The 20623-nt window shown below is 37.1% G+C and overlaps 1 protein-coding gene across 8 annotated transcripts in view; it reads right to left on the bottom strand.

The window, feature by feature from the left end:
• Positions 1-18440, bottom strand: part of ZNF280D (zinc finger protein 280D) — a 117067-nt gene extending 98627 nt beyond the window's left edge. For 6 of the 8 annotated variants that reach the window (XR_006729805.1, XR_006729808.1, XM_045529953.1 and 3 more), the window contains exon 1: positions 18255-18384. The gene's annotated coding sequence lies outside the window, so the exon portion shown is untranslated. Of the gene's footprint in view, positions 1-4638; positions 4724-18254 lie in introns of all 8 variants that reach the window. The other 2 variants (XM_045529932.1, XM_045529920.1) reach the window with 2 other exon arrangements.
• Between the last annotated feature and the right edge of the window lie 2183 nt (positions 18441-20623).

Genomic DNA, 20623 nt, shown 5'->3' on the forward strand with positions numbered 1-20623 from the left:
CAAGATTTCCTCATTGTGAAAATATCATCGAGTGTACAGCTCTTATACAAATCTAGATGGTATAATTTACATACAATACACCTAGCCTATATGGTATAGCCTGTTGCTCCTAGGCAACAAACCTGTACAGCGTGTTACTGTACTGAATACTGTAGGCAACTTTAACACAAATCACTAGGTGACAGGAATTTTTCAGCTCCATTATAATCTTATGGGACCACCACCACCATATATGCAGTCTGTTGTTAACTAAAATGTCATTATGTGGCACATGACTATATAAGATCTTCATTACAGTAAAATTTCTCATGATGAAATTTTAGCTTTATAAATACACCTTCTGGAATGTAGCTGTCAAAAGTATCATGCCATATTTCCTTTTTAAAAAGCTTTTCTAAACTAGTTAAAATGCACAAGAAGATTTTTAAACCCTCATATAAGCAACACACACACCTATAACTTATCAACACTGTTAAATTATATTCTACTAACCTAACAGAATAAAACAAGTATCTAATTCAAAACTACCAACATATAAAAATTAACATATAACATTATAAATGCTATCTTATACCATTTCCATTAAGAAAAAAACACTATTTCATTCTGCATGGATCCCAGTATTATAATTTCTAAAAAAGACATTTAAAAAAATGAGGGCTGGGGGTGGTGGCTCATGCTTGTAATTTTAGCACTTTGGGAGGCTGAAGCAGGAGTACTGCTTGAGGCCAGGAGTTTGAGACTAGCCTGAGTAAGAGCAAGACCTGTTTCTACAAAAAAAAAAAAAAATAGAAAAATTAGCCAGGTGTTGTGGCGCACACCTGTAGTCTCAGCTACTCAAGAAGCTGGAGCATAAGGATCACTTAAGCCCAGGAGTTTGAGGTTGCAATGAGCTGTGATGACACCACTGTACTCCAGCCCGGGTAACACAGCAAGACCTTGTCTCAAAAAAAAAAAAAAAAAAAAAAAGCGTAGCTGGTAAGTAAAATACAAAAGTGAATATGAGGAATATGGTGACTAGTTCAATTCTAGATCTTCTTCCCAGATCCCATAAATTCAAGGTATATACTCAATGAAATAATCCAAGAAATCAAATGATAAAGTCAACCTTTGTTTTCTTTCCCATCATAAAAATGTATTAATTAGAGGTTGCATTCTTAGTCAAGAAGTTGGCAACACCAAAACCAAACATGATCAACTTAAATTAAAAGGGAAATATAGGCCAGGCGTGGTGGCTCACTCCCGTAATCCTAGTACTTTGGCAGGCCGAGGCAGGAGGATTGCTTAAGGCCAGGAGCCCAGGGACCAGTCTGGGCAATAGCAGGACCCCATCTCTACAAAAAATTTAAAAATTAGTTGTGCGTGGTGGTGCACCTGTAGTCCCAGCTACTCCAGAAGCTGAGGCAGGAAGATCACTTGAGCCCAGGAGTTTGAGGTTGTAGTGAGCTATGATGACACCACTACACTCTACCCCAGGCAACAGAGCAAGACCCTGTCTTAAAAAAAGCGAGAGAGGCGGAGCGTGGGAGGAGATTAAAAAAAATTAATAGAACCATTTCAAACAGTGAAAATTTATACCCAAAATAAGTATTGTATATAAAAATGAAGTTAAATTCACAAATTTTGCTTAAGATAACATTCTAGCTATAAAAAACATGAATTTTGCATATATACTTAAAACTTAGAAGAGTTTCTCAGTGGAAAAATTATTTGGATGACACAGGATCATTGGTTCAGTAAAGTCTGATTTGTCACTTTTTTTTTCCTTGCCCTTCTTTCCTCACCCTGCTTTGTCACTTTTTTCGTCTCAGAAATTTCTCAAGAAATCAAGCATTTAAATCATTCCACTGACTTTAAAGTTTTGGTTTATGTTCTATTTCATTTTATAAACAATTATTTAAGTCTTTCGTCACTAATGGCATACTGAAATGGAGGAATATAATTTTAGAATTCTAATAGCAAGTGAATAGAGCTTAAAGGGTTCTAAGCGGATTCTTAACTATAAATAACAATCTAGTAATTTCAACCCTGAGTTTCTGATCCCTCAAGAATTTCCAACTATGTCAAAGAGGTATTAGAAAATTAATTTTAGTTTAATGTTCATCATCTTAAAAACATACGAAACCTTTGAGGAAAAAGGGCAATTTTTAAAATTGCTGTATACCACCTGTTGTATAGCACCTTAGTATCTACCAGATATTGATTCCATTATGGAAATTAATTGTAACAGGATTAGAAAAGCAGAGAATGATGATATCTACTTTGGCATTATAAGACAAATCACACAAATAGAAACCTTAAGTCATAAACAATAAGCCATATATAATTAAAAGAGAGAACCCATGACTAAAATTTGATTTAATAAAATTTAGAATTCAACTATGAAATTTTAGAAAAATTAACTTATTAAATTTTTTATTTATAAACGTTAAGCAGATGAAATTTCAAACTTCATCTTCCCTTTGTGCCTCAAGTGTTTTTTAAAATGTTTTGGTGTTAGAAAACTAAATATCTTTTTCAGAATCAGTCCAGTTGTTACTATTAAAAACCAGTCTTATTTTTGAAAAGGGCACATTACAATCACACAAACCTCATTATTAAAAACATCTGATCACCAGCATCTAAAACATTACAGACAAAATACTGGAAGATCATAGAATCTTAAAAGACTTTAGAAGATAAATCTCACCTAATTTCTGAAAGATTCTAATTTTTATTTTAAGAAGAATATTGCCTCCTGATAATGAGCACTCTTTAGAAAAAGAGAAAAGGATTTTAAAAAGGGAGAATATGGATACATATAGTTTTTATTTTTCAAATAAACCAAAAATGTAAAATGTCTTTTAAAAAAGGATTATACATTTGGGAATCTTAACAGTGAACAAGCAGAGAAGAGGAAAGTTTGGGACTCAGTCTTGAAGGAAATGGACTTCAAAGGAGACTAGGACTTGAATAGGGAAAATCTAGGTCCTGGAGGAGGTTGCTCTAGCTAATTCCAAGAATAAGCCTAGGGTAATTAGGCCAGTTTACTCTGCCCATCTCCTAATTTATACAAAAAACTTCATTCTTTGAAGGTAGCTTATCAAAGAATTAGCAGTTTAATTCCCTGAAATTAGAAGAAATCCAAATGGATTCATTCCTTAAAGCCAAAACAATTCTCCAAGTTAGTGGACACAATCAAGACTTTCTGAGGACAATAAAATACTTTATAATATAAACAATTAAGAATTTTAAAAATGATACGCTTGTTTTCTATCTAATGCAAAGCACAAATCCCAACAGTGAATAGGCTATGAAAAAACGCCCTAACTCAAGAAGTTATCTATTGGGGAATTATGATAAATACATCAATATCTTATAAAAGAGGAGATGGTTGCTATAATAATAAAAAGTAAAAGTGCTACAGCAGAGGTTCTTGATAAGGTGTTGGGAGCACCACAGAAATAACAAACTTCGCAAAATTTTGTGCATAATCAATTTCTGGGGAGATAAGACAGTGCATTAAATTCTTAAGAATCTCTAGGTTAGGAGTTTGAAAAAAAGCAATCACACCTAGCTGGGGGGTTAAGAAATTACCTGCCATAGAAGACACATGTATTAATCCTTAATGGAAAAATGTTTTCATTTCATTAGCACTTCTTTAAAAAAATAAAGCATGTTTATTAAAAATAATTCAAACATATAAAGTGTGTAGAATAAAAAGTAAGAATCCTATTCCCTCTCCTACCCCACCCTCTAATCCCACTCACCAGAGTTTGGATGCAGTACAATGGATAACAACAGTGATTGAAGATACAAAGAGGGCTATGGTTAAGTGATAAGAAGGGCATTCCAATACTTTGTATGACTTAACAAAGGGAAATATTTATAGCAATGATTTGAATTAAAGCTGCCATACTGTGTGCAGATTAAATTTATATATGAGTAGATAGTGCAATGTGTGTTACCTAACAGATTGAGGCTTTAAAAGATCTCAACAAGAGAATGAATGACAAAATAACAGTTTGTATTTGCCCAAAAGACAAAATTCACAAAAATATAAATGGAGATGTATTGCTTACCAGTTTTGGTTACCAAAAGACCTATGAGTCAAAAAGGTTAGTCATTCATTTAAAAAGTATACAATCGGCCCTCCATACCAGTGGGTTCCACATCCACGACCATGGATCAAATATATTCAGGGAAAAAAAAATAATAATAATAATGTAACAATAAAAAATAATGCAAACTTAAAAAACAATACAGGCTAACAACTATTTACAAAGTATTTACATTATATTAGTTATTATAAGTATCATAGAGATGATTTAAAAGTATGAGGGAGCATGCACATAGGTTATATGCAAATACTATGCCATTATATAAAGGACTTGAGCATCCTCTGATTTTGGTATCAATGGGGGTCCTGGAACCAATCCCCCTGCGAATACTGAGGAACAACTGTACTTATATACCAGATAGGAATACAATAATGAACAAAAACTAATACTTAGTTACTGGACTCACAAAGCTTATACTCTAGAAATAAGGACAAACACTCATATAAAAAGACATAAAATGACAAGTGCTATGAATCTGGAATTATAGTTAGCATAATCAAAACTGGCTTCCCTAAAAAAGTGATGCTTAAGTTGTTACCTGAAGAAAAGACTGGAGTTAACTAGGCAAACAGGAGAAGGAAGGGAGGGTTCCATGCAGAAGAAACAGCATGTGTGCAAAAGACCTATGGCAGGAGGGAACAGAGCCAACATGAGAAACCAAAAAGAAACCATCATGACTATAAAAACAGAAGCAAGGAGTTATAAATAGTAAGAGATAAGACAACAGAGATAGGCAGGAGTCAAACAATAAAACACCTTGTAGACCATGTCAAGGAAATTTGTCCTTATCCTAAGAGCAATGAAAAGCCACTGAGGCATTTTAAACTGATAAGAACAGATACACTTGATCTTAGCCAAAAGGCCCGATAAGTGATAAGCAGGAACTGCTATCAGTTTGTGATAGTGTCAAAATGACAGAATCTGAGCCTACAATCAAAGAGATGGTAGTTTTACCCTATGTCACACTGATCAATCCTCAATTGGAATATTATGTATTAGCCGTGACAGCCATGACTTTTTTTTGTTTGTTTGTTTAGTTTTGTTTTTGAGACAGAATCTTGCTCTGTCACCCTGGCTAGAGTGCCATGGCTTCAGCCTAGCTCACAGCAACCTCAAACTCCTGGGCTCAAGCAATCCTCCTGCCTCAGCCTCCAGAGTAGTTGGGACAGATGGGTGCCATCATGCCCAGCTAACTTTTTCTATTTTTAGTAGAGATGTGGTCTTGCTCTTGCTCAGGCTGGTCTCAAACTCCTGACCTCAAGTGAGCCTCCCACACTGGCCTCCCAGAGTGCTACGATTACAGCTGTTAATTTTCTTTTTTATAGGCTAGTCAAGTGAAGCAGTGGAAGTGGAGAAGGAACAAAGGAATCAGTAACTGGTTGTGATCAATTAGTTGTAAACACCACTGCACTTGGATCAGCCAGCCAAAACTTTTTCAACTGTAAATAACAGAAAACCCAACTCAAACTGGCTTATGCAAAACGATAGTAATTCATTTATAGAAATAACTACATGCATGACTCAAACAATGTCATGTGAATCTGGTTTTTTTCTCTCTTTTCCTGGGCTTTACTTCCTCTATGTTGATTGTATCCTCCAAAAGGATACAAGAATGAGAATGATTGTAATAGCTCCAACCAACTTTCAAATTCAAGTTCAGAACAACGATAATAAGATCAGCTCTAATTCAAGCTGATTTGCTTAGCTAAAGTCATATGCTTTTCCCTAAGCCAATCACTAAGGGAGTGCTAAGGGATTGTGACAACATTAGGCCTACATCACATGCTCTCCCAGGTACCAGAGGTAGAGTCTCAATCAAAAAAGCAAAAAGTATTAGCCCGGCGTAGTGATACATACCTATAGTCCCAGCTACTCAGGAGGCTGAGGCAGGGGGATCACCTGAGCCCACGAGTTTGAGGTTACTGTGAGCTAGGCTGACGCCAGGGCACTCTAGCCCTGGCGAGAGAGGAGACTGTCTCAAAAAACAAAAGTAAGACCGGAGGAAGGGATGGTTTTCCAAAGGAAAATCAAGACTTCTGTCCCCAAGGTAAGGGTGAAAGGATGTTGGATGGCAAAAACAACAGATGTTCACTACAAGGAATTCAGAACCAGAGCTCTGTCTAGGTCAAGTTGAAAGGACTAAAGATATTTAACCTAGGAAACATGAGACTGTCAGGCTGAGGTAGTAGAAGTAAAAGCTGTTTACAGATATTTTGTTTGTCATAAGAAAGAAAGAAAGAAGGTGACTTGTTCTTTGTGGCTCAAGTGGTAATAATAACAGTAATAATAATATTTACTTCTTCTGAATAAACTAGAGAATTTCATTCCTAGTGATGAGCTTGAACATAACTATTTCATTATAATCTACTATAAGTTATCATTATAAATTAGAAGATAATAAAAATTATACAATTATTAACGTTAGCTAACAATTAAATGCATACACGATCTCACCTAATCTTCAAAAAACCCTATGAGGTAGACCGATTATCACCCCCTCTTCACAGCTGCAGAAACTGAGTTATAGAGAGTAAGCATCTTGCCCAGTGTAACACAATTAATTGGTGGGGCAAGGATTCAGAGTTTGGACACAACATTAACTGCCTCCACTAAGAATAAAAGACTAAAATTACAAGAGGTAAATTTCATCTCAATATAAGAACAAAACAATTAGAACTGTAGGTGAGAAAGACCACCAAAGAAAAATATGAAAAATTCAAGCATTATGTGAAAGAAAATGGTCACTTTCAAGATCCCCTCAAGGATCCTTCCAAGCTTAATACTGTAAACATTTCCATCTAGAAGTATGTAAATTTTTACCTTGACTTAAAGATTTTTATTATTTCAGTAAAAAAAATTGTCATAATTGAAATGCAGAATTATAAAACTTCATCTGGGATTAGCAATAAAATACTTTGGTAAACAACCTACTATATCCAAATATTTTCTAGAAACTTTCAAGTACAATATAATGAATGAAGCAGTTGGGTTGAAGCTCAACACTGAATATGAAATTCTTCTGAGTTAATTCAAAACAAGGAAATTACTGAAAAAAAGTAATAGTCAATAATCTTAAATAAACAATACAAGTTTCATTTTAATAAAGCTGCTTGATGGTTTAAAAACTCCCAACGATATCAAAATCTACTTCACAGATATTGATTCAGATAAAACATCTCAAATATTCCTTATCATAGCATCATGATAAATCAACTTTTTAGAATTTTAACATATTTGTTAACCCCAAAATTTTTCATGTAATATTATTAAGTAGAAAGGCTATGCTTCAGCAGACTGCTTAAATCTACAAATCAATCTAAATCAGCACAGTCATTAAAAGCTTCTATATAAAAGGAATCTTCCTTCTACACAAAGCATAGGGAATATCTCTTTGCATCACCTCCTATTTATCCAACTAAAACCCGTGCACACCTGATCCAGGCTGCAAACAATTCGCTCTAGTTATTGCTACCCACTTTGTCACTCAAAACTGAACTGAGCACAGCAGAACAACTACAGCATTATCTACTGCATAGTACTCTGCAGTAGATACCAAGTATCTACCTGAAGATCCCCCAAACCCTCCCAATAGCCAATTATCTTTTCTTCATTTTCCTTACTTATTTTGCAATTATTTTAACCCCACTTCTTGCATATCGTGCTTAGTAATTTTCTATATACCAACAGTCTGGCCTACTCACCTTTTCCTTTTTAACTCTACAGATTCTCCATATCCTATCCTTAAACAAAGTAAAAACAGGTTTTCCACAAAGTTTAGACCTCAGCCCTATACAAACTGTTCCCTAAAAGACAAATCTAATAAATTCCATAGTCTCAGCTATCAATTCTCAGTAGCAGCCAAATAAAATCATCAAATATTCACCTCCAACCCCTGGTATCTCAACTAAGCTCTAGTCCCTCCTCTTTTACTACTGAAAACTGCCATCTGGATACTTAAACTTACCTCTAATTCAGTACAGGGATGTTCTGGAGATATTATGGGCTCTGTTCCAGACAATCACAATAAAGTGAATATCACAATAAAGCAAGTCACCCAAAATTTTTGGTTTTCCAGTGCAATAAAAGTTATGTTTATACTACACTGTACTATTAAGTGTGCAATAGCATTATGTTTAAAAAACAATGGATGTATCTTAGTTAAAAAATACTTTATTGCTCAAAAATGCTAACAATCTGAGCGTTCAGCAATCTTTTTGTCGGTGGAGGGTCTTACCTCAATGCTGATGGCTGCTGACTAATCAGGGTGGTGGTTGCTAAGGGTTGGGGTGGCTGTGGCAATTTCTTAAAATAAGATAACCATGAAGTTTGTGGCATCAATTAATTGACTCTTCCTTTTATGAAATAATTTTCTGTAGCATATGATGCTGTTTGATAGCATTTTACCCACGTATCATTAGCCTGGGAAAAGATCAAAATTCAAAATTTGAAGTACAGTTTCTGCTGAATGTGTATGGCATTCACCACGATAAAAGTCAAAAAATCTTAAGTCGAACCATCTTAATTCAGGCACTATCTTTACTCGGTCTCTCAACATCCAGATCTTTTTGCTTTTATCCATTCAATACAGAGCCACCAAATTAACAATTTCCTAAAATAATGCATTCATTGTGTCACTTATCAATTCCAAACTCTTGAATAACCCTCCACCAATCCATGCAGAGCTGGGTTAGGTTATACTAGCACTAAAAGCTTCCAGAGTGCACTAAGGTGCTAATAGGCCAAATGTTCTAAGAGCCAGCATTTCTAACAGTGGTTGAGGCTGCAAGGCTAGCCTGCATTATCTAGCCCAAAAGTAGAAGACAGCATGTAATTCTGAGATAGAAAGGCTAAGGCTGAAGTGCAGGAAGACCAAGGCATCATATTTTATAAAATGAATATGCAGTATCTGCCACCAAGTATTCCAGTGAATAAAATGAACTTTTTCTGAGACTCAATTTCCTTATTTATAAAAGATGGATGATAATACCACCTATCTCAAAGAAGTATTTGTTCTGATGATGAAATATTTTAACAGGGAATACACTTTACCATCTCTAAAATACTACAATAAAAGAAATCAAAGAATATAAAGACATCTCTTGTATAACTTCTCAAGTGAACACATACTAACAATGCAATGTAACAAAAGAAATGGCAATTTCCTGATTTATCTTTTTCTATTCAATAAGGTTGTGAGATCTATTACTTATTTTTCCCATAAAATGTAATAAAGCTATTTCCATGTTGCATTTTGCTTATGAGGGCTCTTTTGGCAGCAATCAGCAATCCTGTATAGTTAAAAGTCATGTAATCTTAAACATTGAATGGGAAAAGCAATGAGAAACCACAGTAGGAGACACAATAGAGATTAGGATACACCTAAAACCCTCAGACTCCTCCCAAAACCCTCCAGGCTTTGCTTCTTAGATTTGGCAAAGGTAACCCACAAAATAAGAAACACACAGGAGGCAAGCCTAGAAGCAAAGAGCAATTAGTTCAAAGGCTAATCATCTTTGCTTTGGTAACTAGCTCTAGTCAAAATGCAAATCAACTGAAAGGAATTCAGTTGTAATGCTGAAGAAACCCCAAATCTGACCCCCCAAAAATGTGTGGCTGATTAACCTTTAAGGATAGACTCTTTACCCACGAGTCCACAACCCCCAAACCTGGAAATCTTTTTTTTTTTTTTTTGTAGGGGGTAGTGCTTTTAAAGCACAGAGAGGCAGTGTTTTATTTATTTCTAATAGTAAACATGTAGAAGCTGCTACTATTGGGCCTCTGCAGTGCCTAGAACTGAGCTCAAGACCAACCAGACTGAGGCCAGAACCCAGGAGGAAGGAGGCCAAAGCCCAAGCTTCTTCTGCTCCACCAGCCTGTGGAGACCAGCACACCCCAAACCCTTTTTTTTTTTTGATTGATTAGTTCCCATTTAATGGTGAATACATGAAGTGTTTGTTTTTCCATTCTTGTGACAATTCACTTAGAAGAATGGTCTCCAGTTACATCCAGGTTAATTTAACAGGTATTATTAGTTCACCATTTTTTATGGCTGAGTAGTATTCCATGGTATACCTATACCACATTTTATTAATCCACTCATGTATTATGGGCACTTGGGTTGTTTCCACATCTTTGCAATTGTCAACTGTGCTGCTATAAACATTCAGGTGAGGGTGTCTTTTTTATAAAATGTCTTTTTTTCCTCTGGGTAAATATCCAGTAGTGGGATTGCTCAATCAAATGGTAGTTCTACTGTTAGTTCTTTGAGGTATCTCCATACTACTTTCCAGAGAGGTTGTACTAGTTTTCAGTCCCACCAGCAATGTATGAGTGTTCTGTCTTGCCACATCCACACCACCATTTTGTTGTTTGGGGACTTTTTGATAAAAGCCATTCTCACTGGAGTAGGTGATATCTCATTGTGGTTTTGATTTACATTTCCCTGATGAATAGAAATGTTGAGCATTTTTTCATATGTTTGTAGGCCATTAGTCTATCTTCTTTTGACCAGTTTCTTTTCATGTCTTTTGCCCACTTTTTAATGGGGTTGTCTGATTTTTTTTTCTTGCTGGAAATCTTTTTAAATATGTATTAATTTACTTTAAAATAGCATTGGTAAAAGCACTATATATTAATGTAAATATTTTTATAAAAATAAATATTTCTCAAAACAAAAAATTCAGAAAAGAGCGGTATTGTTTTACATTTTTGCAAATCTCATTAATATGGTTTAGTAAAGACAGCTGGATTCTCTCATCAGCTTCTGCATTCAATCTGTTACACTAAAGAAAATCCAGCCTCACAAAAAAGGCTGAGTGGTAAAGGCAGGACCTAGTTGAACCCTTAAAAGTGTCTCAAACCCCAGACTGCACTGAGAGAACTACCACATTAGATAAACTAAGTCAAAGCCTTTGTTTAAAAAAGAGGGCTAAATTTCTGTACTACCTGGTAAAAAAAAATTTTAAGTTATATACCAATACAAGGAGTAAAACAACAATTTTAAACTGTTAGAGAATATTCAAGTGATAAACACATTAAGGAAAAGTTTTACTGAGTGTTAATTATATGTAAAGTATTATGTTTAAAAACACAAAGAAGCAAAACATACATCATCCCTATAATCACTTTGTGTTCATCATGCTATTCTAAACCAGAAAAACAGGAATGTTTACAATGAAAATTACTGAAGTGAAATATATTTTTGGCTTAATCCAGTTAACCAAAAAGCCTAAATACAACACTTTGATCCTCCTGGGTTTTAGTTCATCATTTTTTACATAGAGTGTCTCTGAAGGAAAAGCTTGGAAGGAAGGGAAGAAAAAACTGGTAACAACAAAAATATTTTAGAACAGAAACCTTAAGGAACAACTTTCTAAGTACTGCCTGCATTCATTAGAAATGTCCTATGATAGGCTGAAAACCTATCATGGTAGTAGAAAAAGAGGCAGGTAGGTTTAATGTGTGTGTTGGAGAGGGGTGGAACTCTATGTCTAACTGTCCAAATTAACCATCAACCTCCCATATACTATCAGAGTACAAAGGAAACTATTTTAGTTTTTTATTCTCTTTTTTGAGTAGTTCTATTTAGGAAGTTGGACATTTTATGACTTACATTGTTTCCTAGAGATCAAACAAAGAAGGGAAAATTTACTTTTTACGTTTAAATAAAACATTCTATCTTACAACTATTAATACTACGTGGGTCTGTAATAGAATCCTTTTATAAATCTAGGATATATTATAGGATCTTATGATTTTATTTTTCCTACATCTTAAAATATTTTGTTAATTCCATCATCCTAGGTATTATTTTTCACGATTGCGCATCAATTAATCCCAACCTTGCTAGAAAATAAGAAGAAAATGGAAGAATAATTCAGTTGCCCACAAGAATGATGCATTGTGAAATAAATCTAGACTAATGCATTATCCTTCACTTCTCTTATTTTTTTTTCAGTTTTATTGTTTTGCACAAAGTTTTGTACTAACTTTTTAAAAGGTACAGAAGACTGAAAACAACTTTGTAGTCTGTGTTAGGAAGGGAAAACTTTTCCTCTATCCTCTTAGGTTCAGTACCTAGGGGCCTGTGAATTAAACTAAGAAAAGACGGATTAGCAGGAGAAAATACATACAATTTTTAGGGACTAGGAAATATATGGGGAAATTAATGGAAAATAAGGGTTATTTCAGTAAAATATGTTTATGCAAACTCATCTCTGTGCTGACTCTCCATCTCAGGAAAATAGAGTTGCTCTTCTTTCCCAGTTACATAGTGGAAACACCTCACAAAAGGAAATTTATGCCCTACTGCTGGCAGATAAGGGGAGGACAGAGAACTCTTCCTGCATCTACTGATTTTCAGTTGCCTTCAGCTCAAATTAATCCTTATGCTAGAGAGGCATATTTTGGGGTAGCACACCCTCGTCCCCTTCATCTGCTTTTAGTTTTCACTGAATACACTTAAAAACTCAGAATTTTTTATTTTTTGCCCATAATAGAAAAGAAGAAAATTAACAGAGGAAGGCACTTCACAATTGTTAGATGAACCAGAAGATGAATGCACTTTAGACTCTAATGTAAACAGTGAAATTGACTATACAAGAGAAACCTCAGACTGAGTCTTCAGATGAGTTGTCCTAGGTAAATTTTCTCAAACTCAACAATCAATGAGGGAATAATATAGTTCTAAAAACAAAAATGAAATATGGTATTCTCATTCAGCAGGAAGGAATTCATCATGTAGTATTTTTGCAATAAGAATACAGACCATGCTGTTTTTGATAAAAAAGAATATCTGATAAAAAGAATTCTTTCATGTCTTACATTTGCGTGCTAAAATTTTACTTGATAAAATTCATAAGTGCACAAGTGTTGAAGGCAGGTGTATGCAAAAGTGACTGGAAGGAAATAGAAGATATAGAAATTTTTAGAATTCATTGATTATTCTAATTGGTTGTTTATAAATCTGAAATTGAAAATATCTTGCAATTGTGGAGAAAAGAAGATGGCCATCCTTTCTGCAACAAAACTATGAACCATAGAAGGTTTCAAAAAATGCTTCCAGTATTACATTTTGATTATGCACATACTAAAAGACCCAGAAGAAATGACAAGCTAGAACCTATTAAGGAAGCATTTGAAATCTCAAATCAGTATTTACAAAACAAATAGTTCCAGGGTCATGTATGACAGTTGGTAAGTACAGACAGTCCCTGACTTACAATGGTTCAACTTACAATATTTTGACCCATACAACCATTCTGTTTTTCACTTTCAGTACAATATTCCAAAATTACATGAGATATTCAACACTTTACTATTATAAATAAGCTCTGTATTAGATGATTTTGCCCAACTGTAGGCTGATATAAGTGTTCTGAGCACATCTGGGGTAGGCTAGGCCAAGCTATGATGTTTGGTAGGTTAAGTGTATTAAATGCATTTTGGACTTATGATTGATTTTGCAATAGGTTTATCGAATGTGTTAGATGCATTTTCAACATACGATATTTTCAACTTATGATGGGTTTATTGGGATGTAACCCTATTATAATTAAAGGAGCATCTCCAGTTAATTGCATTCAGATTATATTACCCACTTCAGGTACAAATACCTTCAAAATCTGGAAAATATGGAATAAAAATCTGGGTAACATGTGACAGTGAAACATCATAGGCGTGGAATTTGCAGATCTACACAGAAATTCAGAAAAGGGGTGAGAGCAGAACCAAGAGTAACAAGCATTACAAGAATTGACAAATTTAAAAATTCTGTCAGAAATATAACTTGTGATAATTTTTTACAAATTTAGTCTTGGCTGAGTATTATACAGCAAAAAACTTTCCTCAGTTGGCTCTCTTTGGAAGAATAGGGTTGAACTGTGAATTTTCACAAATGGAAAAGCAAGAGAAGTCAACAGCACAAAATCTGGATTTTAAATATACTCCTTGGGTCTTATTGTCCCAAGAAAAACTACAATTACTCTTGTCAGCTCAACGTATTGTCAACCACCAATGAATTCAAAAACCCCTTCATAAATTAACCTTAAGTGATCTGTATTATAAAAAGACTACAGGAGAGAGCGATATATTTAAAAAGAACGTCAGAAACTATACTTGCAAAAGAATGAGTTGAAGATGGCTTATGACTGATACTAGTGCGGAGAATGTTTTCTTTGTATGGGAAAAGCTTCAGTTACAAACCTGTAAGTTATCAAGAAGAAATTCCTCATGCAACTAGGAAAAGAACTTGGCAAGACCTAGGAAGAGTATTTGTCTTACCCTCTAACCACAATGTTCTTTTTGCACAAATCTCAAAGTAGGAAGACCGAGAGGAAGATGTTCTTTGTATAGGTACAAAAACTCAAAAAAAAAAGAAAGGCGTGCTGCAATTATAATCAGAATATTTGCCAAAAGCATTCAAATGTGATTTATATTCATTGTATAGGTGTTATGTAATAAAATGTATGAAATAGAGTTTTTGTTTTTCATTTTTCTAAGTATATACAAAAGCGTTTGCTATATTTAAATTCTTATTAAAAGCTCCAATAAGTTGTTTTACATTATGCCTTTATTCTTACCTCTATAAATAACTTAAAATGTAAAAAAATAAAAACAGTGCCTTTCAATCTAGATGGTAAACAGTAATAACTATTTTTTTCTGGCACACTGAGGGTTAAAAGAATCCTTAAAAGAAAAGGGCTTTGCAGAAATGAATCAAAATTCTAAACATACAGTTTTTGATACAAGTTACTGAGTAAATCAAGTCATTATTTAAATCATTTAAAACAAGTCAACTGAAAAACCAAATATTTTTGAGTCCCTCTCTGAAGCAGGAAGAGAAAAAAAACTATTCAGGATTACATGTTTAGTTAGTGACTATGTTGTAAGTATTTATCTTTCCAAAATTGCTTTTAAAATAACAAAATATGTTTTCAATATAAATTTCCAATTTCCTGTCACCTCAGACTACAGTTTACTTTTCATTTACAAATATTGCTATTCCTATTAGGTACATCCCCTGCCGAATCTGTATAGAAAAAAAAAAAAAAATTCTTGGTATGATTCTAAATTTTCTCTTAAATAAAAAAAACAAGCATGAGAGGAGGTACAAAATTATTTACTCTTTTCTTTTGCCCTTCTCTCTCCTACTAAAAAAGTCAATCCTGAGTAGAAAAAACACTAGACTGAAAAAAAACTGGACTAGTAGCCTAACTGGAAAGATGCTCCAGTTGAAGCGGGAGGATACTGAGATTTCAATCCTCCAACATCTACTTGAGAACTTTTCTATTTGTCATAGCTCACTACTGCTACAATAGTACTAAGCAAATTTTGAAAGAAGGCAGTCTTTCTGATGTCTCCTTTGTGCCTCTTCTTCCCTAGCCTCCCTAGGCTCTGACGCCTTCAGGTGGCAGCAATTCCAAGTTCCTTAAACTAGACAGTTTAGTCTTATTCTCCAAAATTGCCCCCTCCTTCTTCCTAACTCCCAAACACCTATTCCTAGGGTACTGCTACCAACTATGTGTTTATCAGATTACTTGCAGCTAAATTCACACCAAGTACTAATGCCAAAATATCACCTCACAAATTACTTGCTAATTGCAAAAGGAACCACTTACAATGTAAAGATAGATCAGATTTTGGATTGCTAACAGGACAATCCTACTTTATGTGTCTTCTGATGTTGAATGAAATGAAGTACACAGCATGTTTATGAAGTATTCTTGTCAAAAATACTAAACCTGAATCTACTCAAGCCTTCAGACCTAACTTCAAGTTTACAGAAAATACAGGGGCTACAGGGAACAATTTAAACACCATGAGAATGAACTATCAGTAAAATACAGAATATGGGCTATTCTGTGTAAGACTATTGACCTGGTATCTTCAAACAGTCAATGTCATTAGAAAAAAAAAAATGAGGGAACTATTGTAAATTAAATAGACTAAGACAAGCAAATGTAATAAATGATTGGATCCTGGTTCCAAAAAAAATTAAAAAGGATATTTTGGGCATAATGGGGGAAATGTGAATATATACTGCATCATACATTAGATTTTGGGAAATATTCTTAACTTTCTTAAGCATGATTATGGTATCGTGTAATCAATATAAAGAAAAATGCCGGGCCAGGCGCAGTGGCTCAGGCCTGTAATCCTAGCACTCTGGGAGGCCGAGGCGGGTGGATCACTCGAGGTCAGGAGTTCGAGACCAGCCTGAGCGAAACTCCGTCTCTACTAAAAATAGAAATAAAAATTATCTGGACAACTAAAAATATATATAGAAAAAATCAGCCGGGCATGGTGGCGCATGCCTGTAGTCCCAGCTACTCGGGAGGCTGAGGCAGTAGGATCGTTTGAGCCCAGGAGTTTGAGGTTGCTGTGAGCTAGGCTGACACCACGGCACTCACTCCAGCCCGGGCAACAGAGTGAGACTCTGTCTCAAAAAAAAAAAAAAGAAAAGAAAAGAAAAATGCCTTAATCTTATGAGATACACACTAACACATATACAGCATTTAGGGGTGAATTGTTATATCTGCAAGGGACTTAGAAATGTACAGCAAATACAGTGTGACAAAGCAAATATGGCAAAATGGTAACGACAGCTGTTAGAACTAGGTGGTAGGTATGAGTGCTCAAATGGGCTATTCTTCGAATTTTCAATGTTTGAAAAAAAAATCATTACTTGAATAATAAAAAGTTGCAACATTAAGAAATTAACCCAAAAATAAAAATGTAAAACAAAAGGCAACTGATTAGTATTTCTTAAATTTTTTAGGTGAGCCTCCTTGCCTATTCTCATCCACTTCATTCTCACAAAAATGGGGCATACCAGAGTTGAGTGCTGGATGAGGAGTCAGAAGACCTAGAGTTCTATAATTGGCCCTGGCTTTTCCCAGCCAGGTGACCTCATTAAAGTCCTCTCCCTGAGGCGTTTCCTCACCTTCAAAACAGTTCCATCAATAGAGACCACTACAAAAGGGGCTAAGAGGTAACAATCAGGTGTATCTGACATCAATGACAGATACAAATACCAGAGACAATTACAAAGGTACTTGTAGTGATGTTAAAACACAGCCCTAACTTAATTTTATAGTCAAACCAGTGCCTTCACGGCACGGTTTCTGCGTCTAGACAGCTTGAGTTGGCACAGTGATTCCTCAAAGCAGGACACCTTACAAATGCTAACTGGAGGCTTTTGTACTTCAAAATTCTCCTTCTAAGCTTTCAATTTTATGTTTAATGGCACTAAAAAACGTCAAATTCTGTCCAACCCTCAAACCAATAAATCCAATTTTTTTAAGCTGACAGAAGTTTTATGTAAACAAATATTCGCAAACAAAGAGAATCCCTTGGCCAGAGATCTCTCGTGCTTGCAGAAGCGGGTTCACTTTGACATTTTTCCTCTCCAGCACATTTCTCCTTAAAAGCGTTAAAACTTGAGATAAGTTGGGTGGAACTCCTTCCCTCTCTGGAGCAGGCTAAAACCTCAGAGTGAGATCATTCTTTCCGTCTCATTAAGTGAAAGCTGTAAAGCTCAGATAGCAAACTGTGTATCCAACTCCACGTTTCTCGGGGCCCTTCGCCTTCTGCAGACAGTAGGAGGACTGCTATGGCACAGCGGGTGTAACCGTGGGATGACGGGTCACCTAGGCAAACTGAGAGGCCCTGTGCCTGAAAGTTCCGCGCCGCCTACGGTCTCTTTTCCTACGACTGAAGACACTCGGGGATGGGCTGTGGTGTGAGGAGTGGGGGTCTCGGCCAAACATCGGCACAAAATGTACTGACAGACCAATGGGAGTTGCCTCCAGAGAGAAAAGCCAAAACTGAGGCTGAGGACAAACAGGCGCACAGGCCTGGAAGGCGAGGTGGCGCAGGAGCAGGAGGCGGCGGTGGCCTGCGCGGCCCCGGCCTGCAGCAGCCCAGTCGGGCGCCGCGTCGCGCCGGGATTCCTCCCCCGCCGGGGCCGACGCAAGATGGCGGGCTAGCCGCCGCCGCGCAGCCGGTCTCCTCCCCCGCGCCCTGGGCGCTCCCGACGACCCGCGCCGGCCTCGAGACCCCCAGCCCGGCGCCCCCGGAGCGAGGCGGCGCAGGCCGCGCGGGAGGGCCTCTGCCTGCTGCAGCGCGGGGCGGGCGGGGGCGGGGGGCGCTTACCGTGAGCGGAGCGGATCGGCCTGACTGGAGCCCTGAGGAGGAGGAGAAAGAGGAGGAGGAAAAGGAGGAGCACGAAAAGCTACACTGCGGCGACAGTGGCGGCTCCCATTGCGGAGCAGGCAGCTGAGCCGTGGAAGGGGGAGGGGGGGTTCTCGTGCAGCCAGCGCGCTGCCTCATGGGTAGGCTCCGGGTCAGCCTCCCCGCGTCCGGGCTCCCTGTCTTCTCGCGGGCGCGGGGGCGGGCGGCGGCATGTGCGCCGTGTCTCTGGCCCTCGAAGCCCGCCGCGCCCGGCCACGCGCCGGCCCCGGGCGAGGGCCCGGGTCAGGCCCTGACGTGGGTGCGGGCCGGCGGCGGTCCTGGAACCCGGCCGGCACCCGACCTGCAGGCGCAGAGCCGTGAGATCTGGGCCCTTCCAGTCTGTAACGGCCACCTCTCTCCGTTGGCTTGGAAAGCAAAAAGGTTACGGAAGACGGCCGCCATTGAAAAGAAATACTGTGCCTGTTGGGCGAAGACAGCGGATGAGAAAAAGGAATAAAGTCAGGTTCTTCTACCAATTGGCTAATTTTACCAAATTTGTTTTAAACATATGGTTTTGCTTGCATCTCATGTCGAAGTCAAATATGTAGAGACGAATCTCTAAGTTTAACATATCATTTGGGATATAAGAATTGCAATTTGTAGCATACATACAGACTTGGTGGTCTTCCCTATGTCCAAAGAACAAAGAGAAGGTTGGAGGTTTCACAAGAAGGAGAAATGTTACCTGTTTTTCCAGATAGTTGTTTGGCACTAGAAAAGTTTTGGGGAGCTGGCAAGCTGTGGAGGTAGGTAAAACTAGTCTTAGAGTTGCAGCTGCTTGTTTCAGGAGCCATCAGATGAAACGGGCTTGAGGTTACAGCAGGCAGCTTCGGCAGCCAGACTTCCCGAGAATTATATTCTTGGAGCAATGTTATGTATCCTGAGTGCTCTCTCCCCTGGCTTCTCTACTGTTTTAGTTGGGTATGACAAAAATGACCCAATTTGTATGATCAACTTTCACATTCCTAACTCTGCTGTATGGATATTAACCTTTAATAACAACCAAAAAAAAAAAGTTATGACCAATATACTTTGAAGAAAAACACTTGCTGTCTTCAAAACAATGTTGGAAAAAAAGAAAACACTTGCTAAGATACTGATTGCTTGCGTAAACTTGTTGAACACTGTAATCTGATCTGTAAGGAAAGTTTCCTCAAGCGATTGTCCTCACAAGATCAATGGGCAGTAGACCTGAACTCTTGTCTAGCCAAGTCCTCTCTCTCACACAAACACACACATACACACACCCACACCCTGTTCAATCACTTAATCTTACTAATTCATCTTTTTACTTGTATTAAATTTCTTCTTACTCAGACTGCTCCCAGCTTTCTCCAGGTGTTTATCATTACTGTAGCACATTGGTTACCACTCTCCAATTAATCTTCCCTAAGGGCAATTTGGATCACCCCTATGAAACTACAGGTAACCATGACCTCTTCTCCCCTTGGCCCTGAAAATAGGCTTTATAGTAAAAGTCAAAATAATCAAAATAACAAAAGTTTTAAAATTCCAAAATTTAAAATTTTGGAGCATTCTTAAGACATTGTTTTTCAAATACATTTCCTAAAGGTTAGCAAAGCTCATGTCAATGGAAGAGAACCCAAACTCTGAAAAAAAATTTAAAGAGGTTTATTCTCAGCCAAGTATGAGTGACCGTGGCCCAGAGCCACACTCAAGAAGCCTTGAGCAAGTGGTCTCACTGTGGTTGGGTTACAGTTAGGTTTTATATGTTCCAGGGAGATAGTAATTATACATAAAGTCATAAATCAGCACATGGAAGGTGTACACTGGTTTGGCTGGATAAGGCAAGACATCTCAAAGAGGGGGATTACAGGTTATAAGTGGGTTTAAAAATAATTTGATTTGTAATTGGTTAAAGAAATGAAGCTTTGTCTAAAGGCTTAGAATGTTTTAAGAAGTCTGTTAATCAGAAACAAGTCACCAGACATAGACTTCTGAGAAGTGTTGAGTAAACTGAAGACCTACTGGTGTGGTTTCAGCTTTGTCTTGCATAGCCTTAGGCCTGTTAATGAGTTACAAAGGATGTCTCCAAGAAGGGCAAGGGGCATGATAAAGCATGTCTGACCTCCCTTTTCTTGGCCAGCAACTCAGCTTTAGGGTATTTCTGGGGTCCCCTTGGCCAAGTGGGGGTCTATTCAGTCAGCTGGGGGGCTTAAGATTATATTTTAGTTCATATTTGTTATAGTGCCAAAAGACAAAATTACAAAAAATCTAAAGATTTCCATTGGCTTTATTGCAATTTTAGAATTGGGGCAACACTTCATTCC

The sequence above is a fragment of the Lemur catta genome, chromosome 1 (assembly GCF_020740605.2).
Source record: "Lemur catta isolate mLemCat1 chromosome 1, mLemCat1.pri, whole genome shotgun sequence".
NCBI lineage: Eukaryota > Metazoa > Chordata > Mammalia > Primates > Lemuridae > Lemur > Lemur catta.